Source organism: Anoplopoma fimbria, chromosome 20 (assembly GCF_027596085.1).
Source record: "Anoplopoma fimbria isolate UVic2021 breed Golden Eagle Sablefish chromosome 20, Afim_UVic_2022, whole genome shotgun sequence".
NCBI lineage: Eukaryota > Metazoa > Chordata > Actinopteri > Perciformes > Anoplopomatidae > Anoplopoma > Anoplopoma fimbria.
Window position 1 is genome coordinate 11,363,640 of NC_072468.1, and position 12,387 is coordinate 11,376,026.

A 12,387-nucleotide genomic window follows, 5' to 3' on the forward strand; every position below is an offset into this window, starting at 1 on the left:
CTATTCACTGATATTAACACTAAGCAAAATGACATGAACACGTTTTTTAACCGAGCCCTGTGACTGGCCTGTTGGGTCTCTGAGCCTGTGCCCTGCAGGCCCATTCAGTAATCTAACCATGCTTGGGGTGGTTTCCAGGTAAAACACGCTCCACGATTAATAACAGAATAACCATGCGATGCTTCACAAAATCCTGCATTTTTTAAAATCACTATTCATTTTTGTGGTGAATAGTGTTGTTGTTTTTTTTTTGCTATGACTCAGTCAGAAGTGTTAATTCAACCTTATGGTCTCTTATTTTTTTAAGTATGTGTGAGTCCTCTTGTTTCCCTGTATTTGACATATGCCATCTTTTTTATATTTACTTTTGATTTCTAAGAATTTTCCCCAAACAAAAATTACAAATTACATTTTCCCAAAGCTTGTGATAAATGCAACTGCAAATTAGTCAAAAGAGATAAATCACTATAGGTGAGCCTTCTTTAGTTGTCCACTAGATGGCGCGAGAGTCCTATATAGAAATTGTAACGTCATTACGCTCGAGGTGGCAAGAGAAGAGAATAAAGACAGAACTCTCACTCTGCTCTTTCTTTCTGATACCACAAATGTACGCATAATATGTGGATTTCACATATTGCTTCCAGGATGAAGAATTATTGGAAATGCCAATTTCTGTATGAAAAGAAAAATACTATTGGTGTCATGTTTTTTTTTTTTTTTTTAAATGTCTAATGGCAAAATGTTTGTCTTGTCCGACGACGCATGCGTCGTGACAGACATGATCTCGCCGAGCCGGAAGATGAGCCATTTTTCCTCTCACGCAGCACACATCTTCACTTTATGACATCTTTGACTCTCTAACTCTCTCCACTCTGACACTTGTTGGAGATCCATGTGTTCCCGAGCTACCGGCAGATGAAGAAGTGGACACCTTCAGTGACATTCATAACCTAAGTGGTACGTCTCCTGTTTAAGGTTAGCACGTTACTGTATTTACAGCTCTTATTGGCTCGTGTCCTCTTTACAGATCATCATTTAGACTCAAGATAAGCTTTTCACGACGTGGTTAACTCACTAACATGTAAACGTAACGATAGTGGTTTCAATGAAAGTAGTTTTCAAAATAAATACGTATACGCATCCTGGCATTTCTACGACGTGTAGCTAGCTACCAGCAGCGTGGTGTACACAGTATGTGTTGCTTTGCCCTGACGCGTCTACCAACCGTAGCATGTTTAGCTTGCTATGCTAGCTGAGAGCTTTGTGTGGAAACGTTATAAACCCTCTTCTGTCTTTGGCTCCTGGTTGACGCCACAAGGTGTTTCGCGTGCGTTTGTCCCGCTGTTGTTAGCGCGTGCCACGTTTATCTCATTGGTGTGTATTTACACACGCACGGAAGATCTCCGCAGCTCGTGCTTTTGGGGCGGATACAAACTAAAACAACAGAAACCTGTTGAGCCCACAAACTGCTTCCTGTGCGTCGGCCAGAGAGTTCACAGCAATCTATGTTGAATTGGAGGGGTATTGTAATTATATATTTGTATATGTTTTTTACATGTGTGTAGCACAGGGAAGCCTGGGTAAACACAGCCCCGTTTAAAGAGTAAGCAAATCACTGCATTACAGAGATTCCTCACCATTATATTGTTTGTCCACCAGAGAGCAACTGTAAAATGTCCCGCTTATTATGTAACATGGTCACAATTCTTAAAAAGTCTAAAGGATCAAGATTGTTTGTATGTTTATGGTATGCGTTTATGTTATAATTGAGATTTAACTCCTCTAATACCCAGCTGGTTGGGCTATAGTCACACATTAAGGCTATATGACGACGTGACTGAGACTATGTAGGGAAAAAGTTAGGTTTAAGTACAGTATTTTTGATATCAATTCAGCATCTGAAGAGTTTTCTCAATTAAACAGTGAACTAATTACTCATTTGATTCAGGATGATGCATATAAACATCCAGAAATATAAAAAGATGCTCATCCAATTGTCTTGAGCCTAAAATGACAAGAGATATTTAGTTTCCTGTTATGTTTGATAAGATGCAAGATAAGCACCAATCGTCACTTGTGAGATGCTGAAACCTGCAAATATTTGTCTTTTTCATTTGGAAAATATCTGAAGCGCTAAATCAGCTGATTCTTTTTCTATCAATCAATTAGTCTATTTGTAAACTAATTGTTTCAGCCCTGTTAAATAATTTAAAGAAAAACAACTGAAATGCATGTTTACACCTCTGGTAGAAAGAAGTTACAGTCTGTATTCTGCTAGGTCTGGTGGGACTATTACACTACCTCTCCTTTTATATATATTTATGATCATTTACTGAGGATACTGCCTACACCACTATGCACAAGGGGAGATCAGTAGTGTGGTTTAACATGTTTAGGGAATGTTTATCAATTTCCCTCAACTGTCAGAAACAGTTTTTCAGCACATCTCTAAAAATCTGTAAAACATCTGGTCGCGGTGTTAAGGAGGTGTTTGTTGGTGGAGATCGATGACAGGAACTCATTGGTAGTACCCCCCTACCCCCGATGGCTGATTTCTCACCAGTTTATCACATGCATAGGCAGCCAGATGAGCCGACATCTGGGGCACACGTCATCAGGCAGCCAGGCATTCCTGACAGCTGCAGTCAGCATCAGCCGGGCGGCGAGGAGGGAGCTGGGGCTTAATGGTACATTTGGTCAAATTCTACCATGGGGGGATTATGATGGGAGTCTGCCTGGTTATAGCCAGGCGACCTGTCCAGGATGTACCATGTTTCACCCTATGTCAGCCGGGATTGGCTCCAGCCCCTCCCTCCCCGCGACCCTGAATAGGATAAGCCGTTACAGATAATGGATGGATGGATTATGATGGAGAAATAAAGCTCCTTTTTTCAGTCAAGCTAACCTCTTTCTCAAACTGAGCGGAATAATACTCAGCGGTGTTTTGTCTTTTTTTTATTAAGTCATTCATTTTTTTTTTTTTTCTAATTTTGAATGATCCCATGATAAATAAGTCTTCTGCTTGTCATTTTTTGCCAGCAGTACTAACTAACCTCAGTCAGCGTGGAGTAGAATAATCAGTGAGTGTCTTAGCAGCTATGATAGAGCACAGTAAACTGAGGCTGTATTGAGTGCCCGGGTACAGTAACATCATCCAAGCTTTGCCCTCAGTCAGTGTTTTATTCTGACCCCATGCATGACCTCTGAAGTGAAACCAGGATCTCATGCTTCTGCTGGGTCTGCAGGTCAGTGACCCTGAACCACTCAGGCCACACGTCTGGACCGTAGTCAGTGAAACACAACCGCTCACTGACCCACTCAGTTTGCGGACCCATATTTATGGAGACAAACACAAACATGTACACTAGAGCACATATCCAAATGTCAAATACAGTAACATTAAGTCTTTAAGTAAAACTGAAAATGTCTTTTCATCTTTCTTCAGGTGCTGTTAACTTTCAGGTAATTTGGTGGACAAGGAAGGACGCCGTAAACCCAAACTCTAGACGGAGTGACCCAGCGGTCTGAAACCACTCACCTGGGCTGCAGGCGTCCACAAGCTCCACCTGGTGAGTGACAGAACTACAACAATTGAAGTGGAAGGAGATTATGTGTTTTGGACGTGTGAGTGCGTGCATGCACTGCATCCATCTGTCTGTCCACGGCTAATCTTGCGTACTACTGGATCCATCAGCCTGATATTGTCTTTGCTCATTCATGACTGAATGCTCAGGAAATGGTTGTTATCACACTTAAAAAAAAATAAATATATATTTTAACCCTCATTGGCTGCTTACTCCTTGGTCCTCTTACCCGGACGTTTGGGGCAGCAAGTAATCAACAGGGGCCAATCTGCATCGATGGTAATCAAAGCGTATCTGTTGCGAGAGACGTGCAAGTGAAATGTGAGATGTCTGATCACAGTCATTAGAACATTCTAGTTGGTATTCATTCAATCAAACATTAGCAGTGGTCGATGCAGACACACCTGGCAGAGATCTGCGCTCTACTGAGTGCACTAGTTTTATAGCTCGTCTGAAGTTATGAGATTCTGTATGTAAGCGGAGGAGTGTAAACGAATGGCTTCAGTGTTTAGACATCAACCTTGGTATCAGATAACAGCTGCATACATTAGAGATGTCGGGGGCCGTCCCAGAGGACCACCAGTGTAAAGGATTGATTTCCCCGCTGTGAATGCGTCTTAGATAGGGCAGCATTGATTGCTTTTGTGTCAACATAACATCGATTGTGCCTATTCTTCGTTTCATCATGTTTCCTTCTGTCAGTGCACACTTACCGTGACACGCTACATTTGTTAGTTAAAGCTTTGGTTAACACTGTGGTCTCAGATTATTGGTCTGAAAAGCTCTCTCATCCCCTGCTTTTTAGATATAAAGGAGACTTTTCTGACTGCCTCCTTACTTAGTTGTTTAAAAAGATGGTTTAATTCATCTCAGCATCAGTTCAGGCAGAATGTGCTCCCTGCTGATGGTTCTGTATTCAGCCAAAGATTGTTTGTGAGTGAAGATGTATGACTCTTTGACACCCCTGTACTACTGCAAGTGTTTTTGTAGTTTGGTAAGTGATGACTCTTCAGCTCATGTCAATTTGAAAATCTCTTGCTTAAACTTTGTTTCATATCAGATAGATAATTTGATCTCATCAACTTTATAGTTCTGAATCGGCACTTTCAGCATTAGAAGAGTAAGTAGTTTGTGAGCTACAGTATGCTACACCTGTTGAATGAATAAAGATACATATATAACATTATGCTGCTCAACTCATTTCTAATATCAGGTACAAGGCTGTATACATCCGTTAGGCTCCCAGTAAAAACGGTCGTGTTTCTGCCAACAAAGGGTCATCAAACATATTTCTGTTGAGTCACTGGAAAGTTGTCATAATGTTGAAAGTTAAACCTATAAGAAACTCAGATTTGAAATAAGTGGATTTGATACTGGACATGAATTTATCAACATGCTATTGAACATTTGATGTGGTTTAGGTATTTGACCTCTGTGGAGATATTCCCTCTGGAAGTATTTCAGAACCATGACACACTGGGGGGATTATAAATCCCGTCTGACCCAGCAGGAGTTATAGGCTGAGAGGCGTGATGCTGCTTTATCAGACCTGGATAACTAAAAATAAACGTTAAGTATTACAGAATGACTAATGATTCTACAATTATACTATACAATGTATGATTAACTAAACGTGACAACTTAAAATACAGTCGACTACAAAAACGTTTCCAAATATTTTAATAGGACACGTTTTTTAAAGTGAACATCCTTTTTTAGTGAAAAACAATAATACAATCTTAAACATGGTAATCATAAATCTTAAGGTCCCCCTGCATAAATGAGTGATAAATAAATAAGAAAACTATTAATTAAGCAACATTTTATTTTGATCCGCGAATAAATCCCATTATTTCTCATCTTTTAATGAAAAGGACATTCACACAAGATTCTTCCAGGCTCCTCTCACCCTGCTATATATTTACTTACCTTCTTTTAAAAGATTGAAAGTATCAGGATAAGGACAGATTAAAATTCTCAAATCTGGAGTGGATCTTGAATCGTGAAGTTGCTATAAAGTATGAGGTGAAAGGCAGAAAATATCAGCAGTGAGCGGGATGAGAGCAGTAGACGTGCTGTAACGGCACAGCGAATATGTAGGAATTCAGCCGGGACCGACAGCGCGGCATCACTTTGGGTTGGTTGTTTGCTTTTTCTTCGCTCCTCTTTTTTTATCAAACAGGGACACGGTGTGGGAAATGCTGTCCACGTTTGTCCTTCAGTTCTCCCAGGATGGACAGCACGAATTGTTGTCATTCCTCATTGAAACCAAGGACACAGCTATACCGCCGCTAACCCAGCCCCCTGTTCATTATAGGAACGTCCAACAAATCAAATTACTGACTGATTTAGGTCTTTTTTTATGTTCGTTTTATATGTTGATACCGGAGAGTTTGAGCGGGGACAACATCAGATCTGATCCATGGATGTCACAGTCACATGATACAGTAAGCGCCCCATATTAGGCAAACATGAAGATTCTTGCTGAAACTTTATATCCATGATGTCCCGTGAAGAAGAAAAAATGACCCACTGTAATAATAAATATCGACTCTCAGTACACTGCAGTTGTTCCCTTTCGCCTCAGTCTGCTCAACACCAGTAGCTTAGTGGCTGAGATCAAACGGGATCATCAACTGTCAGCCTGGCGCTTCCCACGGACACGGCGGCGACAGCTTGAACAAGGGAACGCGATGTGCTGCCCACCGCCTTCAGGACAAGGCCCGGCACATGACACCCCCCTCACTCCATCCATTCAGGGGCGGATCATTTGTCCACGTTGTTTTTTATGTTGTTGCGTGGCTCCCCGATGAATCACTGCCAATCACTTTGATATTGCTTGAAAATGATCATCTCAGTTCCATCTATTCTTTAAATGTAGATTTCTGCCTCTAGTAACTCGCAGACATGGCAGTGAGCCGTAAACACAGATCTTAATTTAAGATGTCCTCTGAGGAACCAGTGGGTGACATTTCTGTCACTACGTTCAGGGTTTAACCACAGGATCAATGGAAAACATTGAGTTTCCTCTTGTTAGGTTGTGTCAAGTTATTGTTATTCGTTGTCCTTCCTCATAGCATGGACACAACTGCAATGTATTTCTTTACTTTGCCACTTTTGAAATTGTCTTCCTGCCCAGGTATTGAACCTGGAAGGCCACATTTCAACCAAGAGGTCCCTGCCTTCGGTCACTGGACTATGGATCAAGGATGTAGAAGGTTCCATCGTTGTCTTTAGGGATAGTTTCTAGTCCCTGGGGAAAGTTTCTGACTAAATCTGATGCAAAACATTTCTTCTCAGTTATTGGGATTAATGTTTTGTACACTGTCCCTGACTAGTGCATATGACCTAATGAAAATAGGGCTAGTTTCCAGTATTTGTTTATGGAAGCTATTTTTAGATTTAGTCACATTGTAATCATTTTATCCTTCATAGTTGGTCCAGTTTTCTTTGCCAAAAGGTCAATACATTACATTAAACGTTTAGTTATTACTTTTAGTCTAATTGTTTTCAGTTATTTGTATGCCTCTGCGCTGGCCATAACCATGGCCTGAAGCATTATGTTTTTCATTAAGTCCACACTATTAAACCCGATAACTCATGAACGCCTGGAGGGAATTTCATCAAAATTGGCACACAAATCCCCCTGGACTCAAGGTTGAACTGATTAGATTTCGGCAGTCAAAGGTCACTGTTACCTTACATCAGTCCCATTCTTGTAAAAGCCTAAGACATGGAGTGAATTGTATTATGCCTGGCACAAACATCCACCTTGACTTGCGGTTGGACCTCTCAAAACATGTTTAACTCAAGAATTCATATGCTAATTGTGACAATATCATACAACTGTCTAATAGGATAAAATAATCAAGTGACATTTTTAAAAGGACAGGGATGTGAGCTATAACTTGACTGGTTAGCGGAGGTTCTTCTTTACTTTGTGCCTTTTCCTTTAAAACAAACAGCACTTTCGAATTTAAGATCTATCAGGTATAAAGTTAAGATGGAACATTTATGATCGATTTAAGTATTGATCCCTTAATTTAATTCTGGTGCTCCTAAAATGTTCAGTTGGGAGCACCAGCGCTCCTAGTGGAAAAAGTCAGCATGGAGCCCCCAATAGTTCATACGGGGATTACCTACCCAACATGTCTGGTGAGTCACAGTGAGTCCTGCAGATCCCACAAATGACACCTGGTCCCGTGACTGGTCGGATGCCTTTCTCTGACCTGTGAGTCATCACAGCTGTGCACAGCCAGCCTGTCTGGTGTGTTATATCCTAACAATGGCTGACATTAACTTAACTGAAACCTATGCTGTCTGCAGCACACACAGGGTCTGCTGGCTTGAACTATGTATTTGTGTCATTGTGTTAAAGAGTCCAATACATAGCCTTTTGTATAGCTGAAGCAGAATCGCTCTGTTAAACAAATGTATTTGTATATAATTATAAATTGCCTATATGTAATTATTTTATTCTAGGGCACCACAGGAAGAAATGAAAGCCAGTGCAAGTGTTACACTAGTCTCTTTGTCTTTGTGGCATGACACAACAGTTGTACCCTGTTGGCAGTAGCAGCAACACAGATGTGCTAATGAATTGTCTGGACAGTGAAGTTAAGCCTCCTAATAGCTCTACGGATTTATGTAGACTGTATAATCACGACTCCTTGTGTTGATACACCTAGGGAGCCACATCCCTCTGCAGCCTCTCATTCACATGTCAGCTGTAAACACCTGCTGGTTGTTATAACTCTGTCTGCCATGAATTCTCTCAATGGAGGTCAGATAGAAAGACAGAGACCAACTGCCAGTGTCTAACAATCTGGTGATGGGCTTCAGGGCCTGATGCTAAATAGAGCCAAATTTCTGTTCGCTCATTTGGCTGTTTATAGCCACACAGCGTAAATGAACGAAGGTTTGAGTTAAACTCCCCAGTGTGTCTTTCATTGTCACAGTAACATTGTCAAGCATTGTTCAGACCCACAGGACTTTATTTTAAGTTCTTGTCAAGAATACCACCACACATCCTGCTGAATACCACGGGAAGGGGAATGATGGAATGTAGATTTTTTTTTCCCATGTGGTTTGTGGTGTAAAGCATCTAGGCAGTACTTTCTCAAATCAAAGATTCACTTAATGGCTCTTAAAGGCTTTCATCAACATCACACTGTTTTGGTCAGGAAATGGACCATACACTGATGAGGACCGTGCAATACAGCTTTAGGTCGCTTTCACACCCTAACCTGTTTGGTTCAGTTTAAACAAACTCAGGTCCATTTGTCCTAGTTAGTACTGTACGTTTGGGCATTTGTGATTGCTGTCAATCCAACCCTGGTGTGAACCAAAAAAACTAACTAAGACCGCCAGAAAGAGTGGACCAAAAATAATTTCAACCACTCTGAAGTGTGTGTAAACCATCAAAAATCCTACACTGATCCTTTTACTTTGTTATAAACATGTAAAATGGTTATTGGCATAGAAAACAAAAAATTCAAATGATTAGGAAATAGACATTTTAGTTCTATTGATTTAAAAAAGATCTTGTCATTAGTAGTTTTAACTTTGTATTATAAGCTGCTTGAAATTGTGTTAAGGTTAAATGGCTCATAATTCATCTTTAATATCTATTTTATATGACTGTGAAAACATCCCCGTCAAATAGTTATGCTAGGCTCTCATGAGAAACTACATTTTAAAAGATTACGTTTTAACACATCAAGAAAACGTTATACTTTACCTTCGCCCATAATCGAACTCAATGGAACCTCTGTAATTAAGCCGTTAGCGGTGCTGCTAACATTACTAGCTCTCCACCAATTAATTATAACACAGATTTGTTGTTCACAATGTAACATTATACAGGATCGGCAAAGAGAAAGCATGAATGGCGATGTCATGATCGCATATTTTTACTGAATATTGGCTGCTAACGATCGTCAGTAAAACTTTATTTCACACTATGATAGTTAAATTGTGTTATAACTCCGCTGTTCTAAAACGAGGGGGGATCCGTACGGACCACGGATCGAAAAACGGTCCGTTACACCAGCAAATATAAATATACAAATCAGAAACATTAAAGTGGTGTATGGTTGATGCCGTGCAATGCTGCATTGCCTTTAAAGGAACAAAACTCCACTCTCTACAACAAAACAAACACGTGCACGCACTTGAGCAGGACACAGCTGTTTAGTGGAAAACTTGGTCCCCCCAGTTAAAGATTCTGAGAACCGTCACTGTTTAGCAGATAAAGAGTCCAATATGTTCCAGAAGTTTGTGGAAAGCAAAACAGAGCTAAAAGGAGAGGGAATGTTGGACGTACATCAAACACAAACACAAGACAAGACTCTTGTTTAGAGGCCTTCGTCATATCAGCTTATATGTCAGTGTCGTGTTTACAGCTTGTTTCCACTACCTCCAAATGGCCCAAAATACCTGTTATTGCTCATTAAATAAAGCCTTGGACTAAGCAAATGTCTTTTATTGGGCTATGTGAAAATCAGCTATAGAATTTGGATCTAAAGAGCATACGTAGAGGTCACATCCTGGGCCAGTTTCATGCACAAAGTGAAAAACTTCCAACATGAGAAAATTCTCTTACATTAATTCTGACATGTTTAACTAATTGAAAACTGAATGTACACATATGTACGCATGTAATACTAGGGCTGTGCATTGGCAAGCATCTCACAATACAATACGTATTGCGATACACATGTCACGATGCGATAAATCACCATATGATGCGATACCATACGATACAATACAAATTACAATATATTTCATGGATTTGGATTTGTGAATACATTAGTGGATTTGGTAAATCCAAAGGATAGGAAAACAAAAAGTTTGTGCACTAAAGATGCACTGATTGCAATTATCTTGGCCAATTCCGATTTTCTTTTTAATAGCTATATATGAAAGCAAGGCTCCAGTGTAAGATTTTCACCACCGCCCGATAAATATATTCAGCCGTCCAAAATCTGTATGTTATCATTTTGCTTTGTTTTTGTCATCTATAGTGATTATTTGCAAAAAAAAAAGCACACAATTGAAATGATTGTATCTTCATTTAATAGTAGTTTTAATTATAAATGATAAGCTGGGATCTAGAGAGCAAGTGTTAGGAATTTAAACAGGTCATAAGTTCCTCTGCAATATCTATTTGGTATTGATGTGAAAATATCTCCTTCAAACAACTGTATTTATTCAAGTTTCTCACCAAAAACTACATTTTACATGATAACATCTGAACACATCATGCAAGTGTTTTATTAAATAGTATAGTTTTTAAATAATAGTCAATGCAACCTCCGTTAACATAAGCTGTCAGCTCAGCTATAAGCAGGACTGCCCGAGGGAGAGACTCTGTGCTGTCGGCAGACGAGCCGGTTACTACGATGACTCTCTGCAGCATGCATGAGAATGAAATACCATATCATAAGTGTCTCATTTAGTAAGTTGTTCCAAATCGTTCCTGTTTCTCCACAGCTTATTTTTTGACTCGCAGTTGTAACAATTTACAAGCGTACCACGTAGCACTTGTGTAGCACGGACATGAGACTAATCTCTATCGTGAACACCATAATCATCTTTAATCTCTGCCAGCCGTACACACAAAATCGTTATATTTGTGGATCACGAAACACAGCATTTGTCACTACTTATAACACTGATTTCTCTCTATATTTGTGAGCTTTATGATGCTCTGTCTGTACCTTTCTCTCAGGACTGTGTGATTTATGACTCCAACTAGTTGTTATTAAGTCATTTTTCAAGTGTTTGCAGACTTCATTTTTATAGATGAATGAAGATTTAAAAAAATCAACTGAGAAAAATGAATCACTTTTATTCTAGTCCCTTTTGAGAGACCCATTTGAGTGGGGTTGATGTCACAGAGGTGGGTGCCTCTTCAGGAGCGATAATAACGTCTTCTCTGAGCCCTCTGCAGGAAAACAGAACCAATTCAATTCTGCCAGAAAACATGCTGCATATTTGAATTCCTGTAGGTTGTTACCAAACACAAAACTTCATCCTGTGTGTCTTGTTAATACAGTTTGTTCTAGTCAAGCCAGATTTATGATAATAATAAATATATTACATTCATAAACCTTTTTATCTACTGCAGGTGAATACACACAAGTAAATTCACACACACACACACACACACACACACACACACACACACACACACACACACACACACACACACACACACACACACACACACACGAGCTGGGCCCACATTGTCTTTATGTAATGTTCCTGTTTGCCACCCAGTGTGCGGTAGAGGAGAGGTAGGATGAAAGCTTCTTGGAGCGACAGTTACATGAGAGAGGAACGGTAATGAGTGGGCTGGAAACCGTGACAGCCGGTCAGCTGCAAGAAGGGAGAGTGAATAAGAGGAGGGGGCTACTTGTAGGAGTATACGACACAGCAAGTATGGTGGGAAGACAACACGTTGCAGCCGCAACCCAGTTTCTTTTTTTCTTTTCCTTTTTTGGAGCAGATAAGCGAATGAGCAAGCGAGCGTGTCTCGTCCATACACCCACACTGCCTGGGCCGCTGTCCGAAAAGATTAGCAACGCATTGTTACGTCTTTCACTTTTGTTTATTTCTTTGCTTTAGGTTACCTCGCAACATTTCAGTATATATATCCATTCCACATCCATATTACTTTGGTCTTGTGAAATCCCATCGTTCTATTCCTATGTGACAAACAAGACCATCTCTTTTTGTTGTTGCAAAGTGTAGTGCAGATTAATTTGATATACCCAAACCACACTGCCTGGGATGCAGG

General features: G+C 40.1%; 1 protein-coding gene across 2 annotated transcripts in view; it reads left to right on the plus strand.

The window, feature by feature from the left end:
- Positions 1-862: 862 nt before the first annotated feature.
- The window catches only part of LOC129109326 (neurocalcin-delta A), a 63,749-nt gene continuing 52,224 nt past the window's right edge, over positions 863-12,387 (plus strand). Inside the window, exons 1-2 of one of the 2 annotated variants that reach the window (XM_054621358.1) lie at positions 863-957; positions 3,446-3,569. The gene's annotated coding sequence lies outside the window, so the exon portion shown is untranslated. Of the gene's footprint in view, positions 976-3,445; positions 3,570-12,387 lie in introns of both variants that reach the window. The other variant, XM_054621357.1, reaches the window with a different exon arrangement.